Below are 25,201 nucleotides of genomic sequence, written 5' to 3' on the forward strand. Positions count from 1 at the left end.
AATATAATCTCAGATCAAACTCTAAGATAATTTCTTCATTTGGAACTTAACCATGATTTTAATTTAGAAAAATTGAACACATGAGAATTACCAAGACAATGTTTATTAACAAGAGGAAGAGGAGGATAGTGCTTGCTTTAGAAAATATTGTAGGAAAATACAAACCTATACAAAATAAAGGATGGACTAATGATGTAAAACTAAGCAAAAAACACAATTACTTAAAATAGCAATTCCACAAACTACTTTAAATTGAATCATACAGTATAGCAAAACAGTAGTATTTTAATCAGTATGTAAAAGATAATTAAACTAGATCCCAGTCTCTCACTTTGCACTAGTAAAAATTCAAAATGGATTAAGGATCTTTTTATTTTAGTTTTTTATTAGGATATATTTGTTGTACAATGAGAATTCATTGTGACAATTCCGAATAGGCTTACATTGTACATTGTTAAATCTCCCCCACCATCTCTCCTCCTCAACCCCCTCCCACCCCACTTAAAGCAATTAAAAAAGGTTTCATTTTTCTGTTTAGTATAAGTATATGAAGTCCATCAACCATATTCCCTCACCTTAATCACCTTCCTTCAATCTCCCCCCTCCTACAAATCTTCCCCGTCCATACACAGTATCCATTTTATAGTCCTGTCTTTCTAAGTCAATGTTCAAAGGGGTTTCTCAATGTATCCCCATTGTGAATACACTTTACTTTGGTCAATTCGACTCCTTCCATTCATCTCCCTTACCCTTCCCACCCACCCCTCATTTTTCAAGAGTTTTCAGTAAATATCCTTATATCCTCTACTTTCACAGATGTTTTATATTGTGATATTGGTGGTGCTCTATCATGTCCTTTTTCTTTCCCTACTTCTCTAAGTTCAATAATGTAGTTCCACTATTACAAACTTGTCCTACGTATTTACATATATATATATATATATATATGTAATTTGCATATGATCATGTTTGTTTTGTATATATCTTTATCTTTTGGATATATCTTCCACATATGAGAGAAAACATATACCATATTTCATCTTTCTGAACTTGACTTACTTCACTTAACACGATTCTCTCTAATTGCTTGATTAAAGACCTTAATGTAAGATCTGAAACAGTGAAATTAATCCAGGAAAAAATAGGGAACACATTGACGAAGCAGGCACAGGTAATAACTTTATGAATGGAACTCTAATAGCTCAGCAATTGAGAGAAAATATTGACAATATGGAACTGCATGAAACTAAATAGCTTCTGCACAGCAAAGGAAACAGTCACCAGACTAAAGAGTTAGCCTACAGACTTGGAGAAAATCTTTGCCAGCTGTACATCTGACAAGGGATTAATAACCAGAATATACAGGACACTCAAAAAAATAACCTCTCAAAGAACAACAACACACCAAATAAATGGACAAATGAACTAAACAGACAATTCTCAAAAGAAGAAGTACAAATGGAAAATAAAAATATGAAGAAATGTTCAACATCCTTGGCTACAAAGGAAATGCAAATCAAAACTACATTAAGATTTTACCTCACCCCAGTCAAAATGCCTATCATCAATAAACACAAACAACTACAAATGCTGTTGAGGATGTGGGGGGAAAGGAATACTTCTATACTGTTGGTGGGAATGTAAATTAGTGCAATCACTATGGAAAGCAATATGGAGGTCCCTCAAAAAACTAAAAATAGAACTACTAAATGATCCAGCAATATCACTCCTAGGTATATATCTGAAGGAATATATGCCCATGTTTATCGCAGCACTACTTATAATAGCCAAATTTTGGAAGTATACATATGTATATGTATGTATATGTACAGTAACAGAGAGAACAAAATTCTATTAATGAATCTTTTTGTTGGGGCTCCAGGAGGTATGAGAGGAAGAATATGTTAGAGAATGAAAACTATTGGAACAACTTATATATCTATGAATGTAATATAATGTACTGTGCTGTAAACTGTTGAATATTAGGGGAGCATGGTGATAAAGAATGAATAAGTAATGGGGAAGGGATTTAATTTGTTTAAAGCACAATATATATAGACCTGAAGTACCAAGGTAAAACCCCCTTGGACTATCAATATACACTTAATAAGAAAAATGAAGGGCAAAATGGAAAAATACATATTTTCCATGGGTGGGTACCAGTGGGAGAGGGGCAGACATAAGCAAAGGGGAAATGAGGGTAAAATACGATAGATGTATTTTGTATCCATATACGAAAATAGAAGTATGAAACCTGTTGAAATTGTTCTAAGAAATAGGGGAGAGGAAAGGGGGAGAATGATGGAGGATGTAAATCCAACTAAAATATATTGTAAGCACATATATAAATATCACAATTCATTCTCCTATAGAACTATTATATGCTAATAAGATCATAAAACGCTTGTACCCAGAAGAAATCAGCAAAGCCCATAGAATCATGTATAAAAATCAACTGCAATAGAAAAGACTATGGAGAATGCCTTGCAAAGTGATTCCAAAGCCAGATTTAGAAGTTTCTTAAATGTATTAAAAGCAGAAAGCAAATTGGATCATCATTAGGATCATATGGCCACTCTCCAAAAACTGCATTAAAGGGTGTAAAAAAGTGATAGAAAGACTAAATGTTTTGTCTAAGTCATTTTTAAGAATGCATTAGGAATATGCCCATTTGTTGGCAAAATATGAGTGGTATAGGTTCAATTAGCAATTCTGTCCAAAAGTCAGCAAATTTCTGGCACTCCATCAAATATCCAGAAACTAGGGGACTACAGAATTGATAAATATTATTTTCAGTTTTCAGATCAGTAAATAATTGAAGACAAAATCAGTAAATATTACATGAAGAAAGGCTACCATTGTTTGATTCTAGTATTTGGAAGAATACATATACATGAAATAGAGAATTGAAGGTAATTCCTCTTTTGCAACCTTTCCTATAAAAGGCCTCTAAATTTTTTTCATTCACAGGTACTAAAAATGTCATGAAAAGAGTCTAAGAACTATTTCCCTCTACAGAGAGGACATCAATGGTATAAATGTGCATTTGACAAACAACATTGTTCTCTGGATGAAAAAGTGTTCTGGAATCAAGTTTTTAGAGTATAGAGAGAGTTTTCAGATGTGTGAATGCCCACTGTGAAAAACAATGATGAGGGTTATTCAAACTTGTTCAGGGAGACAGCAAAATGAGATAAATATTTCATTATGGAAAAATTAAATCAGTGAATTAAAGAAACAAAGTAATAATTATAGATTGTAAGTTCCAATCTTACTTTCTTTTTCTGAGATTCAGTTGTGAAAGAGACAACTGAAGTAGAAGCCACAATCTATTTTTCAATTGCAAAACCATTAGTTGTTGTTAGACAAATAATTAAAAATTTTTGACCTTCAGTTTCCTTAATTGAGGGTAGTATCACTTGATTTAATTATTGCTATAGGTATATGATATAGTGAATTGAATGTGTATAGAGTGCATGGGACATGATTTAATTCTGGGTCAGAAATATTTATTGAATCTAAGATCACAAGACGTATCAAGACACTGTTCCATTTTAACTAAAAACATCAAACTAGGAAAGTCCTTGTAATTTTTGTCAACAATATAAAAAGATCATTTAGATGTCATAACATCAATGAAATAATATATTTCTACCAAAAATTACTAATAGACATCAATTCAATCTCATTAGGATCACCTAGGAGCTCCCAAAACAATACAGATGTCATTATTCCCAGAGTTCCTAAAGTGATGATTTCTAAGGCACATGCATGTGGTGGTGGCGGGGAGAGTGGTGATTGGGTTATTCTAATGTGTGCCTTTGCTGAGGTCACTGAATTATGTAGGAAGACATTAACTGAAATATAGTATAAAAAGAGGAGGGTGTGACAAAATATTTAATTGAGAAAGATGTAGGAGGCAACCAGGATTATTATGAAGTTTGGATAATTCTGAAGAATGTAGATATGCAAGTCCAAGTATGTCTCTTTTTAAATAAAAATCGTGTAAGTAAAAGGGCAAAGGAACAGAAGGAGGAGAATATAACTGACAGCAGATATCATTTTATAAAGTGAGCTGCCTTGTGAAACTCATTGCCTCAAGTAATGATACAAAAAGAAGAGATATAACCTAAACTAATCCTTCCAGTTTTAAAAAAATAAACCAATATAATGTTCTGGGAAATGTGCTTTTGTGCTTCAAAATAACAAAGCCTAGAGGGAGAACCTAGATTATTATCACCGTTTTATCCATAAGGCTTTGAGGAAAGCAGTGCATCAGTGGCTCACGCCTGTAATCCTAGCTACTCAGGCAGAGATCAGGAAGATCACGGTTCAAAGCCAGCCTGGGCAAATAGTTCCGCGAGACCCCATCTCAAAAAACCCTTCACAAAAATAAGGCTGGTGGAGTTGCTCACGGTGAAGGCCCTGAGTTCAACCCGCAGTACTACAAAAAAAAAAAAAAGAATTTGAGGAAGATGTCGTAGAAAACAATTTCCAATTTTGTGAAGAGGCATCAAAGAGTGAACACAATCAGTCTTTATTTCGCTTTCTTCCTGTAGAAATTTTCTCCTGGTTTGAGGATGTTGCTACTGTTTACAGAATCAGTGGTTCGGGGGCTTCTGTCTTTAGGAATCTAGTAAATCAGAATATTTTTATGTATCAAGCTAGAGCATTGATGCTTTTTGTTGTGATCTCCCAACTGTGTACCTTATTTGAAGTTATACTTAAGCATTACCCTGACATGTTCAGTTTTACACTTTTTGCTCACAGTTCCCCCTCTTCAATTTCACATGTGAAAGCTATTTAAGGAAATTGCTAATCTACCATTTATCTTTTGCATATGTCCAGTGCATGTATTAAGGAGGGGTATCAAGGTCAATGCTAACAGATTCAGTAGTACCCACTGTTTCTGGAGAAAGTCTCGAAGTAAATCCATGTCTCAGCTTTAGAGGAGGTCAGATGCAAAAACATTCAGAGACAACAAATCAATTTAGATTGAAAGCTTCCCTGAGAACATTATTATTGGGGCTTCACATTTTATTAAAAGGACATATAAATATCCAGAGACTTTATAGAAATTTTCCTATTTCATTTAACTATGTAGTAGCAGAATTAACACTGGATTCTAGATGTTGTGCTAACATTCCATATCAACACTATGTTACTGTTGTACCACATTACTTCCCCATTGGTCAATGAGTATGAGAAAATGAAAGAAAGTTGTTAAACCAAAATGTCTTTTCTTTTTAAGCATTTAATTCTACTGGTGAAGACAATGTCCGCACACTAGTATTCAATAATAGCTTGACGTTTTCAAGAGAACTTCCTACACATAAGAGTTTGTGTTGGGTTGACTGACAGGGTTATTACAGAACTAAGACATCCTAACAAGAACTAGAATTAGATAGAGTATATGGCAATTATGATGTCAGTGGGTAATGAGGCATTCTCTCTTCTATAGAAGAATCAATTCTAGGAATCTTCAGGAACACGGATACAACTGTATGTTCAACCCCAAACTTGATGTAACTTGTTCTACAGTTAGAACAGTTAAACTGGTAAGAGACTTTACCACACCTACAGATATTTCAATGAAATTCCATGTCTGTTAGATTATATGGGTCAATCTGTGAACCTATAGGGTAAGTCAGTCTTTTATGATCTGCAGTCCTTCCTCTGTAATTTCTTGGCCAAGAAAGGTCTTAAAAAATATTGATAACATATCTTCAAGTAAAAGTTGGTGCCAATGACACTACCATGATTACTGTTAGCATATAAGTTCTCACAGCAGTACAAGGACATTTGTCCCAGCAGTTTCACCTTATCAGTCTATTAGGTTTTCCAGAGCTCCATGACTTTATGACCTCATATTCACTTATCAGTTTTCGCAATATGACATATTTCTACCAATCCACCATAATTGCTGTCATTGAAGTCACCAGCATCCTTCTAGATGTCAAAAACAAACAACTTGTTTCATGCAATTTCTTTGTAACAGTTTTGACCTATTCTTCCTTGAAATTTTTCCCTTCCTTGACTGCTATAAAACTGTCTTTATTATTTTCTTACTTCAATAACAGTTTCATCTTGCCTAGATTATCTTCATTCTTCTAAGCATTTATATATATTAGTACCAACAGAAGGTCGTAGACTGTGGTTTCTTTTATTTTTCCTTTTTTTTTCTTTACTTTGGTTAAGCTCCCCAATTTATTGTTATTTCCACATCCTATGGGCTTGGATATTTTCAGTTTATGTCCATATAGTCTAAATATAGTTGAGTCATCTCTTTCATGTTTATCTATCTATGTATCTATGCTTGGATAACCATCTTTATGACAGATATTTGTTCCTAAATTGATCACTTTTACCTATAATTTTCTGACACTCACATTCCTTAAAACCAAGAATGCCATTTATTCAGTCACCAAGCCAGAGATCTAAAAGAATCTTATATTTCTCCTTAGCTTTCACTGGAATCCAATGAAATGATCAAAAGAATATTAAGGTTTCACATTCTCTGTCACTAATATAACTTGTATGTATCCTTTATATTTCATACCCCTGAAATCCTCTGTGTCCAATACTCACCATTGATCACCTAGTTCCTAAAGTAACCATTTGCCTATTTTGTTTTCAGCTTAGTCTTTTCAAATTGGTCTTCTCCATTACTGTTAGAATAATCACTCATTCTACTAGGCAAACTGAGTGAAATTCCCAGACTCAAACTCTAGTGCAAGTGCAATTACTACTCACTACATGACCTTTAAAACTCCCTTATATACTCTTGTCCTCATTTCCTCAGTGCAAAAAGAAATAATCTACCTGAATTACTAAAAAGTATATTCCTTAACTTCTAGATTTAGAAAGAAATTAAGAATCATTGCATTTACTGCTTCAGTCTATGGGTAAGGAAAGAGTAAAATATACTTTTTGTCCAAGATTACAAAATAATTTAATGTATAAATGGAAATAAATTGGTAATCTTCTGGCTCTAAGCCCACTGTTCTTTCAGTGCAACTACAAATATTAAAGTGATATTATGCACATTGTATTATGTAGTTAACTAACTCTGTACTGAAGAGAATGCTCTCAATATGTCATTACAAAACACTATATTGATTATTGAAATATATCTGTATAAGAAAATTATTTGAATAAATCATGCTAAGCTGGCAACTGCATCTTATTCCATCAACTTTTGTTTGATTATTATGTTTTGTTATTGCCCAATGCTCTCCTCAATGTTACATTTAGCTTTTACCCTGTGGACTGGATAGAAACTACTTCTGCCTAACGAATACAGCATGCCTGAGGCATGTGGGGAGAGGATCTAGGGATCTGTAACACAGCCACTGGCTGTTTGGGGTAAGAGTAGCATTCTCCTTACATTCCCAAAGCTAGAACAAACAAGGTCACTTAACAACAAAATGTATTCAGAGTTTATTATATTTTGTCTACTAGGGATAATCAACATGTGGAAATAAACCATTGTATTTATAAACCAATGAACAAAACACACAACCAAAAGCAATCAGTATAGTTTCAGAGAAAATTTAGGCAGAGAAAAATTCCCTACCTCTACCTCCTTTAGTGATTCTGTTTCTTAATACTGAAATTGCTCCTCCTCCCAATACACCAGAACTTATTGTTATTACTTTAAACCACACCTCCTAGAATACACTGTTTATCCTCATATACGCAAAGTGAAATCTAGCTTCAAAGATTGCAAAGGTTAGATAAAAAATGCTAAAATTCCTCCTCAGAATTGTCACCATTACCACCATCACCCCAATCACCCTCACTATCATCACAACCATTATTGCTAACATCATAAATACTATTCACGCACAGGAAATCAATGTGAGTCAATGCCCTGTATAGCTATCCTTATCTCAACCAGCAAAAACCCTTGTCCCTTCCTGTTATTGCTTATACTCTCTCTACAACAAAATTAGAAATAAGGGCAAAATAGTTTTGGTGGGTATTGGGGGAGGGGGAGGGGGTGGAGTGGGTGGTAAGGGAGGGGGTGGGGGCAGGGGGGAGAGATGAAACAAGCCTTGTATGCACATATGAATAATAAAAGAAAAAGGAAAAAAAAATAAAAATAAATACTATTCACTGAATTTTTAGTATGTGCCTGACTGTAAGTTAAGTACTTTATTGGCATTTAGTTTAATAACCTCTTAAATATAGCTAATATGCAAGGAATAATTTTACAAATTAAAAAAAGAACAAAAACACTTCAGGTATATTGTATATGGACTCATAGTAAATAATGAAATAGGGTTTCAAATCATTTCAGATTCTTAGCTGCTGTGAATTAATTACCTCTCCCCCTGTCACTACACACAAATATTTATGTATTTGGTCATTTTTTTTTAGAAACATAGCATACAAATTTTAGAAGGAATATGTCTTAAGAAAATACTTTTATATAGAAAGTTACACATTGTCACAGAATTTAAAGCATAAATTATTTAAAAATGAAAATATAGTAATATTAATATGCCACATTAATTTCATTAAAATTAGAATAATTTAAACATTGTGAAAATGCCTTAGTAGCATTAATCCATCCTTGTGGAAAATAATGTGAAAAATACAAAATATTTGTACCCTATACTATAAACATAGCATTGAGATTTTGTTAACTATTTGGGTAACAACTAAATAGGAATATAAAATAAACTTATTACTGAGCTTCCCTTTTTTACTTACTGATACTATTAAAATGCAGTTTTTTCAATAAATACTTAAAAATTAATGCTTGATCTATATCTGGATTTTAACAGGTATAGACATATTTAAACAGATTTCCAAAGTAAAAGAAACATTTACAAAGCAGATAGTTTCATAATGGTATCAATTCTTTTATGCTATTCAGGAGATGAAGACTTGTTTATTTTAAGATTTATCTATATTTTCTTGCTCTAGTGTCTTTGTTTTTAGATGATCTCAGTTCAGACATTCAAACTCTCCATTATTGTTTTAAACAGGTGTTGGAATTCTAAGAAGTTTCATAGTCCATAGGAGCATTAGAATGTCTGAAACAATTTTATATTTCTAATTCTAATGAATGAATTAAGGTTATTTTATTAAGTGTTTGTTTTCATTGTCATTGGCTCTTATTTTGAGAATACCTTTTTTCTAGCCAAGTAGAGTAAAACAATCATAGTATGATGGCTTTTGAAAAATGCAAATACTTAGGTTTGATGTCTATAATGTTGGATGTTGTATTGTTTGCTAAGTAACTTCCAGCAAGGGATTATCAGTTACTTATAAGTGACACATTTCTCCAAGCTATTCCAATTACCCACATATACCTTTGGGCAGAATTATCTCTGTATAAATTCAAAAGAGGTTTGATTTATTAGAAAGCAAAGCACAGTGAAATATTGTATGGTAGGAACTACAGGGATACTGAGATATGAGATCTTTGGAAGAGCAATTATGACTGACAAAGGAACCCAGATCATGGGCTCTTACTGAGCCATCAGAACGAGTATGAAAATGTTCAAATCATAATTCTTTTTTTTGGAGAACAAACCTGAATCCTGACACTTACTGATTTTTGTTCACAAACATACTATTGAACCCAATCCAAAGGACCAAATATCATTCAAACTTAATTTTGTTGTATAATTTTTAAGAAAAAAACAGTATTAGATGAATCTAGTCAAAACTGAAATCAATATTTGAACATCTTTATTTTTCATATATTCTGAGTTTTGTCATATAGTTGGGATTTTTCAGTAATTTTGCTGAATTATAATTCACATACCACAAAATTCCTCCTGTTAAAGTGTACATTGTGGTGTTTTGGAAATTAGGTGCACCTTCATACTTCTGAAGTTATAACCACTGTCTAATTTCAGAAAGTTTCATACTTCAACTCTGTATCCATTAGCAGCCCTCCTAACAACAGTTCCTGAAATGCACAGTCTAGTCTGGTTTAGCTGATGGTCATTTGAGCTGCCCGTACTTTTTGGTTATTATGTATCATGCTGCTATGAACATTTACTTATGGTAGTTTGTGTGACTACACGTTTACTTTTCTTATTGTTTTGGAGAATCAAATCCAGGTTCTCACATATGCTATGCAGTAGCAGTACTCCACCACAGCCACATTCCCAGTCCAAATATACGCTTTTCACACTCTTGGATACAGAGACGTATGACTACCAGGTCATAAGGCAATCCTAATTTGATTTTTGAGGAACTCCAAGTATTCTCAAAATGGTTGCAATATTTTACAATATTCTGGCTCTGTCCAGAACATATATTGAAACATGTATTCACTTAAATTAACTGAAGGTTTTTGCATAAGTACAGATATTTACAAAAATCAACCAGGCCATAAAACCTTTCTTAATAAATTGTATGTCCTTTCACCTCAATGAACTATAAAAACTATTATTGCATAACATGCTAATTATACCTGGGTGCATATGTTTAGAGCATTAAAAAACTGTTTGAATTCACTAAACATGGGAGAAATTAATAATACAATTATAAATATGTGTACTTGAATATATCATAAAATTTATCTAAACTTATCAGTTGTGAATAATACTTGTGGGATACTGAAAGTCTTAAACATACAAATGGAAAGAGACAAATGGAAAATTAGAAAACTTAAGTATCCAGGGATGAACAGCATCCCTGTTCATCACAAGTTGCTTCTTTGAAGTCTATACAAGGAAAATAAGCCATATACAAACTAAAAAGTCTTAGAAGTCAGAGCAGCCATTGTTATAGCCTGTAAAATAACAAAACTCAATAATATTATTTAAATATTTAAAATAGGTAAACATTAAAAAGAAAAACAGAAGTTATTGAAAGTTTATGAAAAAAAGAACAGTAAATCAGAATACATTTCTAGTGCTATTATGAGTAAAATACATTTATAGTGGTAGTCAATTTTTGCAATAAAAGACAATGTTTCATTAATATTTTGCACTACACAAGTGATGAAGAATGCTGATCTTATACAAAATATCTCAGAGAAAATAATAAACACAAAACTATTCAATTAATTTCATTATCCTGGTATATAATATTATGATTGGACAAAGATTACATAAGAACAAGATTTAGATTGATATTAATTATGAACATTAAAGTAGTAATCCTAAATAAAATCAAATATTAGCAAATCAGATGCAAATGAGCTTGGGGAAGAGCGATAAAGGAGAGATTGAGAAGAGAGTATAGAATGATAGAGTAGAGGAGTGAGAGAGAAAAAATATAAGAGCAGAAGGAAGGGAGAAAGAAGAGAGGAAGCAAAGGGAATATTGAGGAGGAGAGGAAAGAAAAGACAATTGTCCTATCTGGTACCAGCATGTTTTTTTAACTAGTAGATGGCCAAATATAATGACTCTTAAATGGAAAAGATTAATAAAGTTGACCTCATCACAATTTTAAAAGTTTTCTTGCTAAAGGGTACAATAAAAATTAAATGTAGTCTTGAAATTGGGAAGTGTATTTGTAATACCCATAAAAAAAAGGATTCTTATCTGAAATATACAGAAATACTAAAAAATCCTCACTAATAAGCATCAGCAAATGAAACTAGTTATATGATAATTATGTCAAAGAGGTAAATTAATGACCAATAAATAACTGATGCTTACCTCACTAATTCTTGGGGAAAAAAAACAATAAAGCATTAAGATAATTGTTCTCATACATAATTCTGGGAAAATTTAAAAATCATGGTAATTCCAGGTGTGAATGAAGGGTAACAAAATAGTAGAAACATTTATCCACTCAACTTTTCAATGTGAGTAAAATGCAAAGTCTGCATGGTCTAGGAGCAAGTCAGACTCCTGGTAAAAATCTCTTGAGAAATCATTCCAAACAATTTTGCTTGCAATGTGTAAAATTTCCAAACAATTGAAATGACTACGAAAATACATATACAGAAATATCACAATGAAACCCCCTTTTATATACTAAAAAACATTAAAAATGAAAATAAAGTCATTGCTAACTCTCCAAAAAAGAAAAATAGATAAGTGAAATTAAATATGTTAACACAGTAAAGTACAATATGCTATTTATAATATCTGGATGTAATGGTAGATTTCAAAAATAATAGTGTGTGAGTTAAAGTAAATTCTAGAGGTTATTTACAAAATGGCAACATTCAGAAACATACAAGTGAAGTTAGCCAGGTTCAGAAAGCCAAAGTCCACTTGTTTTCTCTCATATGTGGAATATAGACCCGATATAAATACAAGCGATACTATGAAAAAACAGGTCCTGCTAAAGAGGTCATATAGAGAGGGAGGGTAAAAGAAGGAAATAAAGAAAAACATCCTATGATTGATGTACTTCCTTAATAAGAGTGAATGCAGAATTTTTAAACCTGTTGAAGTCAGCATAATAAGATGACTAAGATAGAAAAATAGAAGAGGATGAACCAGTTCAGTTTATAAAACATATACACATGGAAATGTCAAATGAAACACCCTGTACAGCTATCTTAAACAAACAAAATGTCTTTTGTACTTCAAAAACAGAGAACAGGGAGGCAAAACATATTCTGTCTGGAGGTTGGCACTAGTGGGAGGGGGAAAGGATGTAAGGAAAGCGTGTAGGAGGGTTTTTATGATAGAAATATTATGTACACAAGTATGTAAATGGAAAAATGTGACCTGTTGAAACTATTTCAGAAATGGGGAGAAGGGGATAAAGAAGAATAATGGAGGGTGTGAATTCAATTCTGATAACATTAAGAACTTTTGTAAATGTCACAGTGTATCCCCAGTACAACAACAATAGAAAATGCAAAAGAAAATAAAACATCAAATATAATAAGAAAATACAAAGGTATATTGGCAGTATTTTTAAATGGATTACAAGAATATGCACTGAGTCTATGTTAGTGGTTTCTTCTTTTCCTGAAGGAAAAGGCAACTGGGCATAGAGTATGGAGCAATTTTAACTTCATAATATTTATATAGATACAAATTGAAGCAATTAATGGAAATTAATATTGTGAATTGTACATGTTGATTTTTACAAAGTCTTCAGTTTTAGTTTGTTGTATTTTTATTTACATGTATTTAATTATTTTCTTGAATTAAATCAACATTAAACTAAAACTTTTTACATACATTTCATTATGTGTCTATGATTTCTACTCCTTGTTTTTGGGTTTTTTTTTTACCTTGACCTGCAGAAGTCAAGTATGAATACCAAGGTCAAAAGTACATCAGCTACCTTCCCTAAACTTTGGGCGAAAGAATTAGATGATTTCTTAGGTTCTTCCTAGCAATATGATTCTATGAAATCCTGTAGGATGCAGCATATTTCTTTCACTAAAAGGAGAGCCTCTCTCAAACAATTAATAATAGGTTCTTTCCTTGTGGTAAGCTCCTTTACTTTTATTATCTTTATATATACCTGACCTGTCTGTGTATGCCAAATAGTGCTGTGAAAATGAAAAGACCCTTCTAAGTGCTTAGCATCCATATAGGATTCATGGATGTGGAGGTGTTTAAACATTACCGAAATTGCATTGGAATAAATAATGTTCACCTTGACTGTCTTTAGAAAGTAGAACTAGTTTATCAGCACTCTACATAAGTATTGAGTGAAAGAAACTTTAAAGAAAAAGGTGTATTCCATGGTGCTCAAGAGACAGTAGATTATCATTGCAAAGGATCATGAATGAGGCTTTGGGGTGCTGAAAGTATTCTGTGTCTTGACACAGATACAAATTATGTGGGCATTTACCTTATATTAATTTGGTAAATTAGATAGTTATATAAATCCTATGAACTATCCTGTATAAAATCTTATGTACACACATGTCTGTGCATACTGATAGAAATATTTGGGCATATTTATCTATCTATTAAAAATTTTAAAAGATTGTCAGATGTTAAGAAAAAATAGATGTCATTAATATTGATAAAGTAGGTGATGTATCTGGTTGATATAAGTATTGGTAAATCAGTTTGGGGAAGCTGGCATCATTTTAACATAATTGAAAATGTATATAGATTGCATTTGAACTACTTGTACTTTTGAACCTCCCATTGTGTGGCCTCATCTCTGTCAAAATTAAGCTGTACTTCATACCACTAGATTTTAGTAAAGGAGATAGATGAAATAATCAGTTACATATAATAGTATCTGATTCTCAGCTTTAGTCCCAGAAAATGTTAGTTAGTAATAACTAACACATTTCTTCTTCCCCTAGACTTTTTAAGTGACTTTAAGTGAAGAATAGTATCTGTTTAACATTCATATATTCCATGTCTACAATATGGCCAGTACATAATAAGTTCTCACAAAATTATGTGAAAAATTATGAAAAATGTATTAGAGAAATATGGGCACATGTGACTTCAGTTTATTTTGGCCCCCAGGGGCAGTGTTTCTGAAGAATTGGGACTCACTTGCTATGGAGGTAAAGGAAAGGATTTGTCTACTCTAGGAAATTGATAAGGTTGTCAAGAAAAGGTAGCCCTGTATACTCTTAGTGGAATGCAGAGTGATACAACCACTGAAGGAAACAATATGGAGTTCATGTTACTTTTAAGAGTTAGGGCCTTGTGGAAGAACATGAGGTCACTGAGGGCATTCCCTTGAAGGGGATATTGGAAAATTGACCTTCAATCCCACCTCCCCTTGTTTCCTGGTTGCCATCAGGTGAGCAACCTTGCTCTGCCACATCTCCCTGTCATGATATCTGCCTTGCCACAGGCCCCAAAGCAATGAGACCATCTGATCATGGACTGAAATCTCTGAAACCATGAGCAAAATAACCTCTTCAGAAGTTACTTATTGCCGATATTTTTTTCACAGTGTTAGAAATCTGGTTAACACGTGGGATATCAACACATCATGATATATGTAATAAATAGATACAGTACAAAAATCACAGTAAAAATAAGGGCTAAAATTTATCAAGTACTTATGAGCCATGCACTGTTCCAAGTCCTTCACATGTATTATCTAATTTAATCTTCTTAATAACCCATTAAAGTTGGTACTGTTTTATCGTTGGTTTTCAGGTGATGAAATTTAAACACTCAGAGGTAAAACTACGAGCCCAACATTACACACGTAAGTGTTAGTCTGGATTCCATGCTTGAGCAGTCTGGATTCAGTGTCTCAGGTAACCGTGTTCTCTTCTATGAATAAAATATATGTAATATATTATCTCTTAATTTTTCTGTTTATGAGAACATGTTTTCCAGATTTCAAAAAGTACATTCTAAGAATATTTCACTCTGAATTTTTTATTTAGAAAACACATATCTGTAATATGAAGAGACTAATTAATGTATGCCTCTTTGGAAAGAGAAATTACTAAATTATAACAATGTTCAATGTTTACTCCTGGCTCAAGATAGTACAAAATGATATTGTATTCCATGACTCAACACCACATTGCCAAGGACTTGATTTCTGTTTACTCTGTCTTTTACTGAAGGACTGTCATGTCCTTTCACTAGTGGAACAAGACAACAAATCCACCTGGTACATTCAAGCACCACTATGGCACTAAAATTGGTTTTCCATCATAAGAGGTATTTTGATTGCTTTCTAATGAAACCCTCCGTCCAATGTTCTTTAGAGACAAAGATCAGCTAACCATCTTAATGCCAGATGAAGCCAACACTTCTAAAATGATGTGTGACTTTGTGATGATATTAAAGCAAGACATTTAAAAATCATCTTTGACCCCAAAGAAATATTTCTCCTTTGTGTACCCAACAACAAATTCTGATTTATTATTAGTGTCAGAAATGAGAGCTTAAAAAATTATTGGTATCAGGTACTAAGAATGGACCAACAATTCTGAGACTTTGTGTACATACTAGGTTTGAAAAGGCAGCAAGCTAACTGCAAGTTTTAGTTTTCTTATGATACTAAAGTTTCAATTATCAACTATAAACACTTGAAAATAGTTTATTTCCTTGGGAGTGGGATACAAAATGCAAGCTTAATTCTAATTGTCTGAGAAAGATCTTTATTTATGCTACAAATTCACTCTTGAAGCTGTTGAATTTTAAAAATTTCTAGAGTACAGAGACACAAAGAAGACAACTTAACTGTACCTCTTGTATTCAAAAGACTGTGTTAATATAAAACAGAGTTATACTAATAATTAGGTTGGCCAATTCACTTACATTCTTTTATTCCATTCCATTTTACTTTTGTAAAATGTGGACTTTGAAAAGTATAAGAAAGCCTATACGCAAACATTTTCAGAGCTTAAAATATTTATTTCAGAAGTATCTTTAGCTAGAGTCAATGTGTCTTATGTGTTACACAAAACATACCATATGAAATAATTCTAAGAAGATTTGAAAGCCCATCAAAATTTGTAAGACTCTTGGATAATGTTACTTTAAAAAGGAAAGGTTTTTGAAAGGCCTTATTTGTTAAAGTAGCAATAGTAACTCCCACAGAACAGCTATTAGCTAAGATACTTCTGAATGTACAAACAGCTTCAATTCATCCACAGTCAGGGGATAATACATGATTTTGTTTAAGGAAGACTTAGCAAGCATATCCCTGATTCAGATTCTGAGTCAATATTATGGGATTCTCAAATGTAATAAATATGGGGCTGATTATCTGTGTTTCACTCAGTTATTGAGGGTAGATAATATCTTGCAAATAAGAAGCTTATTTTTAACTGACACACACAAAGAGTTCACTCAACTTGTGCTTCACAGGAATAATTAGGAAGTAGCCTTGTGAAGGTCAGCTCCGTCACACTGACTGGATGATAGCATCTCAGAAGTATTGCTCATTTTCAAAATGAGCCTTTAAACCAATGATCAATTTAAGTGGTCAAATATGTATTTCTGTATTTACAGTCAATACAGCAATGCCCTATTCACTGCCTACTGATGTCTGTATCTTGTAATGATATAGCACACATCATCCATACTGCTGAAAATGTTTGCTTTCTCTTATCTTGGTCTCTCAAACACTTTGATTAAAAGTATTTTATAGTTTGACAACTAAAATGCATAGAAAGGATCAGTTATTTCATCAAAACCACACAACAAAACACACTACAAGGTTGTTAACACTGTTAGCACACTTCGTATCACACTTTCCACATTTGCAAGTACCATGGCATTGTCACACACAGAAAAATGAAATTGAAAATATATCCAAGGGTCAATCTTCCAAAGTAGTTTAGTTGGAATATGGATTATTGCTTAATACAGACAGCAGTTTCGATTTATATACAATAATATGAAGTCTACACATTACCATGGGTTTTACCTTTTTCCTGTCACTCAAAATGTGACCACTTTATTTTGTATGAAGAAAAATGTTAAATAGATACATCTAATTTGATTCTACTTTCCTCTGTACTTATTTGATGTATATTTTATATATTATTAAAACTGAAATATTTAAGCACTATGAGCATTAGCAAAAGTGTCCTTTCAGAAATTCAAGTTACTAATTTAAAACTCCTCTTAAGAATATATTTTAAAACCTTCTAATAGAAGTCAAGTCCTTCTTCAACACATGAGCTTTAAGAGTTATCTGACTCAGTCAATTAGAAATCTATGTTAACATAGATTATAACTGACAATTGACTTCATGTAGCTTTGAGAAACAAATGGTTTTTTTTTAATTATTGTTTTATTTTATCGTTTTTGCATTTACTTACATGTGTATACATTATTCCACCACACACACACACACCTGCCTCCAGGTAGAACCTATTCCAGCTTCTTGTTCTCTGACTTTGTAGAAGAAAAAACATAAAAGATAGTAAGAAAAACAGGGTGTTTTTGCTAGTTTGAGATATAGATAGCCATTCAGGGAGATTCCTTGTGTTGTTTATGTATATTACAAACCAAATTGGAGAACTGAATGTTTTTAGAGAAACCACAATATATCAGTGACCCTTGCTACCAATTTAATATCACTTTGTCCACTCAGCAAAATAAAATCCTTCCTCTAAAAAGTCAAAGTGATGGGAAGGAGTAGTTCAGAATCATGATGTCAGTGAGAATGGATCACTAGTAATTGCATTTAGGTGTCAACTCATCACAAGGTCCTATCAGAGACAGGAGCATAGCACCTGCTGTGGCAGCCATTCTAGAATAAAACTATCTCCTACCTGTGGAGAAAAGATGTGATTCAACTGTTTTCAGCCAGACCATTTGCTTAAACTATTATATCCAGATTCTTATCTCTAATTTGGTCACATGTCTCCTTTAAACTACTTGTGCTTTCTTAAGCCTCTTGCTAACATCTTTACTCTATCCAAATATTAACAAATTTTATTTCCTTATTTGCTTTTAAATAGCCTGTTTGCTAGATAAAATGGACAGATATGAAGTTTGTGAATAACTAGCTAAGCAATTTCAAACATTCCTGTATTTCATATTTTTCACTGATAAGATGATTATTACATGATTTATACTAACTTTCTTTTGCTCTCATATGCATTCATTGTGTGATCTCACTTTTGCCCTGACCTTTTCCAAGTCATGTACACAAAGGTATTATTTCAGGCTTTTCCAGTCTAAGAATTACTGCATCTGTAGACAGACCACTGGTCCTTATTCTCAGTGCATCCAAGTCATATATATTTTTGAGCAAAAAGGCAGCAAGAAACCTTCACTTGCTCTTCATTAATCTCTTCCTCTCTATTTAGGATGTTGTATCATTATCTTTCAATGTCATTTACAGACATGAATTTAATCATACACTATATAAGAAACAATTTGATGAATTTTGAGAGAATTAAAGGCAATAAGGCATAAAACACATATTAAAACATAGTTCTTGCTCCCAAGGATTTTACAAGCTATTTGGGGACATGAGGGAGAATAAGCACAGAATGAATGCAACTTGAAAAATTACAATATGACACGTGGTTCAAAATGAATGACACCAAGTAGAAAACAATTAAGAAGAGTAAACATTATCAACAAAGAAGGAATTCAAAAGCTGGAATGATGGTAAGACAGAATCCTGAAGGAAGCCAAGTAGAAGCCAATGTCTGTGTGTATTTATTCCCTTGGACTCTGGCGGGAGATACTTGAGCATTCTGCATAACTGCCAGCACTTGAAATTACCCATATTTAAATTTGTTGGAATTCAATTGATAAATAGTAATATCTGTAATAATTTTAATTCAAATGTTTCTGCTGATTAGGATGTTAAACTTATTGAGATTTTTTTTATGGGCACTTAAATAAAAATCCCAATTGCTTCTTTTGCCAATTTTTCTGTTGATGCTCCTATATTACGCATTTTATTTTTTAATATGATAACCTCATTGAGCAATTCTCTTATAGCGCATACCCTAATGCAGTATTGCAGCCAGTGAATCATCTCCCTTTGCAATTAGCAGCATGGGAAATATCGTGAAATGGCAAGGGACGTTGTCATAGATCACAGTTCCTTCTGCATGCAGGTCGAGTGGGTTAATTGCATAGTGCAGGGAGACTTGAGAGGCCGATTCACAAGAACACGAACTTGTGCAAGCATGTAAATCAAGTTCCTGCATACTTCAACAAGAACATCTTGCTATGGAAAAAAAAGAGTCAACTCAACTAAACATCGTGCTTACTTGTATATCTGATTTACTTTTTAGCTGGAGTTCATTTTCTCACTGCAGATCAGTAACTAATAGTGTTGAATTGATTGTCAGTCCATAGAGCACATTTTTGCATAGATTGGTGTGTGATATATTTTGATACAAATTTAATTCTCTCATTCCCTGCTTTGTCTCTCTCTCTAATATATGAATATAAGCATATATATTTCACATATACACGTGCATTATATGTACATATAGATATATGTATATATTGTGCACACATATATATAAAACATTGATTTTGTGATTCATAATAGTATCTACTGGAAAAAAAGCAACTCTTTCATTTATGCAGACCCAAATTTATTTATAGGCTTTATTAGTTCGACAAATAAAATGTTTTTTTTTTCCAGCCAAAGGATTTGGAGAGGGCCAAGAAAAATCTTCCAAGAAGCAAAGACTCTAATTCTCTTGGCTTAACATATTGTTTATATGGGTCTCTGCTTTTTTAATCACAGGAGTACCACAACTTCTACATTAAAAGTACATCCTGTAGCTTTCATGTACTGCTAATATCGCATAGCAGATTGAATATTTACCTGTCTCCTGGATACCTATCTCCTGATAATGTGATAATTAAAATAGATACCAGGACAGACAGTGGCGGCAAACGTCTATAATTCCAGCTGCTCAGAAAGCAGAGATCAGAAGGATAATGGCTTGAGACCAATCTAGGCAAAACGTTCGCAAGATCCCTATCTCAGCTATGGAGCTAGGTCTGGAGGTTCAGGTAAGAGAATGACAGTCTGAGTCAGGTTCTGGGCAAAAAAAACAAACAAAAACAAAACAAAAAAGCCAAAAATAACAAAAAATGAAACGAACTGGAGGGACAGCTTAAGTGGTAGAGCATCTGGCTAGCAACCATGGGACCCTGAGTTTAAGCCCCAATACTGCCAACTCCCTCTGCCAAACAACAACAACAAAAGATACTAGAGAACCAAATCAGATAATAACACCCACAAATAATTTCAAACAATGAAAGTTAAAAACCATTATTGATCTCATATTGCCTTAGTAGTGAATGTTAGCATTCTTGCTTTGTATCTGTTCACCCACTACCTTACTAGGGGTTTAGGAAAGTCATCTGCATGTGTTTTTTGTGTCTCAATAACATGACTTGTCATGAAGCTCTTCGTACCATGTCACTCTGCTACCATGAAGAATATGAAGGGCGATGCCTCTTCACAAACACGGAGAGCTCCCCAAAGCTGAATAATAATGTTCTAATTTTCAAAATCACTCTTTATTCCTTTCCCTGTGATTGCTTATTTCTTTTTAATTTCTTTTTTGACTGCCAGGATATCTGTGCTTTTAATCTTTAATCAGTTCCACTCTTCTTTCTGTCACTGTTGTAAAGTACAAATAAAATATTTAATACATTTTAACTTTTATCACTCTTTAATTTTTTTCCAAAAATGCTGGTTATGTCAGCCACCTTACTCAGAATGGTTCTTTTGGTGGAAACCTAATAAAATTCTAAGCCCACTGCAACCTTTCAGTCTTTACATCATGTTTACTTCAGGTAAAAAATCTCTATTTAACTACAAAAAATCCAAAACTTTATAACAGAAGCACTGCTTTTCCCACAGAAAAGTTATTCCTAACATTTTAGCTTTTAAGGAAAACTTCTGGTATTTTAGAAACTGAGTTTTAAAATAGAAGTTAGAATAAAGTGGAAAATTTTGGTCTGTGACTTTGAAATGCCACAAAGTAATAGATAATACCAGGGTCCTCAGGATGTTGCTAAAAGTTTGCTCTCTGATAAAGAAAAGAAATTGTTTTTAATGCTCTAAAGCTTTCTTGTTCCTGATTTATTTGTTTTTACATTTGTGCTCTATAATCAGATATGAGTTTTTAATTGTGACAATCTATAAAAAGAAGATTTTTGGGGAGACCAAAAATAGTGAGTTAAAATGTATATGACAGTTAGGAAAATGTTGAGGAAACAAAAGTTGGGTTATTTTGGAGACAATGTATACGTTTTCTAAAATTGGCAGCATGTGAAAAATTATTCTCCTTGGCCTATTAGGCAAATCATGACAATCCCTTAGCTTCAGAAAGAAGGCTTTCAAACACCACTGATTATTTTCCAAAGATGAATAAGTGATACTGATATTATTGTTAAATATTTTTATGTGTCATTTGCTCAAAAAACATGGAAAATTGAGTAGCTCACATTTTAATTAATATCTATTTGACTGACATCTGAGCATTTTAGGACACAAAGTACAATCACACTGATGTATAATAAAGATATCCTCTCTTTTATTTCAATTCAAATCATTTAAATTTCAGTTAAATTTATATGCAAATGATAAGTCTAAATATATGAGCCCATAAATAAAGTATTTTGTAATAACAGAAATCTAGAAATATTTATTAAAGGAAACTGGTTAAATATAAAGTGAAAAGGAAAGTTGTAGCATGTTGTCATTTTTTGAAATTTGTATCATATGCCAAATTTTATTCCTATTTATAGCTGGAAGATTATATAGTAAATTGTTATAAAAATATAGGGCAACAGGATAGACACGGGAAATGCAAGGTATTTTCACTTCATCTGAAGTGCCTTTTATATACTTTCAGTTTTACAATAGTTTTGTTGTAAAATACTTTTGGATTAAGAAATAAAATCCTAATAAATATAAAATTTAAAAAAGGTAACCATTGGGCTCAAAGCCAACCCTATGTATTTGGCCTAAAGATTGTATCCAATGGGATGCCAGAAGTCTGTAGCTAGGTTATCAATTTGCAGATAGAAAAAATGAGCACAAGAAATAAAGGTCAGGTGCTGGGTCAAATCTTGGGAAATCATCAAAACTGATAAGTTATTGTCTGAAATGAAATTAGAGATTGAACATACAGAAGGCTAGAAGCAGAGGAATAGTAAGTGACTGTGCAATGTCATGTCAGACTTTTAAGTAACCAGAGTACCCAGAGCCCATGAATCAAAGTGAGGCAACTCACACACCGATAGGGTCTATCTTGTGACCTAAGATAGAAAGAAAATCAATGATTATAATATTCAGGCAAAAGTCAAGAGGGCAAGATGAAATAAGATAAGACAGGATGTGGCAAAATAGACTCAAGGGAAACAAAAGGCTTGCTCCATTTAGCAAACAACTAAACGGAGGCTATCAGTAAGGATTGGAGTCTTCTTTGTGTGCCAGTAAATCTTTTTCTTTCTTTTTCTTGACAGAGAGGGCTTCGGTATGTTGCCCTAGCTGGCCCCAAACTCTTGGGTTCGAATTATCCTCCTGCCTCAGCTCCCAAGTAGCTGAATTTACAAGAAGTCTTTTCCATGCCTTTTAGGAGAAGCAGAAATGAATCTGAAGGTGTGGCTACCCAAGAATATCAAGTAAAGACAGGTTTATAAAATCTGGTAAGTCATTAGTAATTTAACTGACAGAAATGGAGAGTAATCAAATTTTGCATGAACGCAGGATCTTTTACACTTTTTTATTTGCAGTGTAGTCATTTAAGAGGACTGTAAGTATTTTAAAATTATTTTGTTTGCTGGATAATTTAACTGTATTATACTGTTTTGTCTACCTAAAAATATAGTCTTATGACTGTCCACACTCACTTGGTTGAAGTTTGTGTTTGTCTACTTGCCCTCGTATTTTTTCCTAGGACATAATCCCTTCTCCTTGGCTGTGTTTTTTTCAAATCACTTCTTGTTAAGAAGGTCATTTAAATTTTCAAGCTTATTCTGCAAGGACAGTTACCCCTCCCAACGTGATGTTATCCATGAACTTAAGGAGTAAGAGCTCTACTTAATCATCCTAGTCACTGATAAAGATATAGTAATGGACCCAGGACAGTCTCTGAAGCATCACTCTGTATCCATCCCCATTCTTCAGCAGCAAGGACCAATTAATAACTATTCTTCGAGTGTGACCTTGCACACTCATGCCTTAATAGCAGGATCTCAACTCTGCTTTGTTGCTCCCTAATTAATGTCATATGAGACTGAATTAAAAGCCTGACTGAAATAAAGATCTTATATTTATTGCTTTCCTCTCAACCACAGGGTCCTGTTACAGAGGGAATTAGATTAGTCTGATCTGATTTGTTCTTCATAAAGACACATATTTTTTAAATCCCCACTGAGAGCTTCTGTATGTTTGCAAATGGAGAATTGATCAATAGCAAGAGTACATAGCAGGCTTTGTGCTTCAAAAATGTGCACACTAGATGCAGAGGTCCCTTAGAAACCAGAGTAATTAAATGCACTGTGACTTTTACTTTTAAGTACTAAGATCCATGTACAGCTGTACAATTGCTCATCATTTCTCCATGATTTTTCACACAAAAGATATGAATAAGCCTCAGTGTTCATTTATTTGCTATCTTATTCTCTTCACACATCTTACACAGATGGGTATAGAGGCTTAAGATTTTTCTCCACATCTGAAAATAGGTCAACAATTCTGAAAAAAGCCTTAGAGAAGATCACAGAGAGAATTTAAAAATATCTCAAAGAAATTAGAAGTATATCCATGACCAGTTTTTTGGAGGTAACTCTTTCTGATTAGATTTGAAAAAAAACATAGTTTCTCTGTATTTTATATTGATTTTCAGAAAATTCTGCCATTATAATTACATCGAAAACTATACAGTATTCTTAAGTGTACTTATCTAGTAACTCTACTCAAGGAATCTATAATACAACCATATTTTATAGATTATTACTCTTTTGGTGTATAAAAAGTTACACCCATGTGCACCTAAATTTCATGAAATTATTGAAGTAATGTTTTCTATTTAACATGTACAAGTAAATAATGAGAAACAATTGTGATTAGTGATCAAGAAAACTAACAGCTTAATCAGTAGATACCCTGTATGAAACAAAAGTTGAGATATTTCTCTTTCCTCATTCTGTCAGTCAATATATTGACACGTGTTAGAACTGACTGTGTGCCAGACATTGATCCAGACCCTGGATACAAAGAGAGAAACAAATCAGGCAAAAGTTTCCTGTCCTCAAGGAGTCTTCATTATAAGAGAAAGAGATAAACCATGAGCACGTAAGTGAGAACTTTAATAAAGTATATAGATATCAAAAACAGATGTGAAGAAAAATGAAGCAGAAAAGAGTTCAGGAGTAAAGAAGGCAGTTTAAGAAGGCCAATAGGCCTGAGCAAAAAGTGAAGCAGGTAAGAAAGTGAACTATGTGTTTATGTGTGGAAGAATATTTATAGGCAGAGGTGTATTTGAGAACTAGATAGTCATTTTGTTTTCATTTAATTTAATTAAAATGGCCTGACACCGTGACCTCAAATATTAAGTTGTTTAGGAGGAAAAATAACATCATTTTATATACACAGATACTGGTTAATTTTTAAATGATAATATTATTTTTGATTGTCTAACATAGATTACAAGTATTTGCAATAAAATTTGCCCTCTAATAAATTTATATTCATTAAGATAATCCATTACTAGAAAATATTTTTATCCAAGAATGTTTGTTCTTGTAAAGCTTTTAGTAGGACTTATATATTAAAAAGCAGCATCCAAAAGAGCATTTTTCTAATATTTACAGTAATATTTTCTGGAATTATGAGCAGGAAAGATCCTCCACTG

General features: G+C 32.9%; 1 long non-coding RNA gene across 1 annotated transcript; it reads left to right on the top strand.

The window, feature by feature from the left end:
• Positions 1 to 15,025: 15,025 nt before the first annotated feature.
• Positions 15,026 to 24,950, top strand: LOC141422368 (uncharacterized). The gene is made up of 3 exons (XR_012446914.1): positions 15,026 to 15,133; positions 22,922 to 22,991; positions 24,501 to 24,950. It is a non-coding gene; the product is annotated as an uncharacterized lncRNA (long non-coding RNA).
• The last annotated feature ends 251 nt before the right edge of the window (positions 24,951 to 25,201 follow it).

Source organism: Castor canadensis, chromosome 4 (assembly GCF_047511655.1).
Source record: "Castor canadensis chromosome 4, mCasCan1.hap1v2, whole genome shotgun sequence".
Lineage (NCBI taxonomy): Eukaryota > Metazoa > Chordata > Mammalia > Rodentia > Castoridae > Castor > Castor canadensis.